This window comes from Monopterus albus, unplaced genomic scaffold (assembly GCF_001952655.1).
Source record: "Monopterus albus unplaced genomic scaffold, M_albus_1.0 scaffold87.1, whole genome shotgun sequence".
In the NCBI taxonomy this organism is placed as follows: Eukaryota; Metazoa; Chordata; class Actinopteri; order Synbranchiformes; family Synbranchidae; genus Monopterus; species Monopterus albus.
The window spans coordinates 1,215,964-1,217,112 of record NW_018127967.1 but is presented as its reverse complement, the minus strand read 5'-3'; positions in this window follow the sequence as shown (position 1 = coordinate 1,217,112).

Sequence of the window (1,149 nt, the reverse complement as noted above, 5' to 3'; positions counted from 1 at the left end):
ACCGTCAGCACGAAAATCGCATGGTAAAACCTGCATCAGTGGACAGCAAAGCACAAATGGCTTCCTTCAAAGGGCTGGATGAGACAAGGGCTGCAAAATTGAAAACTATCCCTCTGTCAAACGATACAGATGCACTTATATTTTATCTGTTTTGAACTTGGTGTTATTTGATATTTCAATAAATTTGATATTTAAGCAGCCCAGTGTCTGGAACCTGCAAGCCTTTAACACCACACATTCTCACTGTAGAAAAAGTCCATAACATTAAGGCTGGCTGTGTTTCATGTATGTGTAAGACAGGCACCAGTACCTGGGCCTTGGTACACAAAGTGAATACAGACAAAGGTCTGTCCTATGCTACAGAGTGAAAGGACAGACCCGCCGTTCAGAGTGGTGACTGTATTTGGTCACAATTTGCATTGTAAACTCGGCCTTTATGTTTGTATGACTTGCAGTTGGCCCATAGTGAGTCTAAGTACACAAAGCAGTTTCACCTAATATGACCTGTATGTTTAATCGCTTCTGAGCTAAAGTCCCCATCATTGTAGTATTAGTCTGATCACAGACATTTACAGTACCAGTACTGATGTACACTGAGTGACCAAAAAAGTGAATGCCTGTAGATGAAGTTCAGCACTCTTGTATTAATCTTACCTTTCTTAGTAGTTGATTCAACTCTATTTTTTCAGGTTGTGACTTGTAACAGTGTTATACTGGAATGTGCATTGCTACTCCATACACTGTGAATCAGATGGATAAAATGTTAGATCATAAATTCATCAAACACTTCTAGTGCCACTAACAAGTGATGAAACACTGTTCTGTCCTCTATGTCAAAAGACCTTGTTTGACTCGACAGACAGATAACGTCTCCCACAGACCACAGACAACCAATGGACTTTTACACTTTACTGCTGGCCGTGGAATGACGTAAAACTATAGAAACACAAATAACATAATAAATGCACAGCATCTACTGACACGTTTACATGTGCATACAACGGCTCTTAGCATGTACAAACAGCGTCTACAATAACGTATAACTGCTTAACAGTGTGTCTTAACTTCTCCCGTTGATAATCCTAGAATGTAATGATAAATGAGTATGCTTTCAACTTAAACATTGCCTTTACTTAACTTAAACGTTTT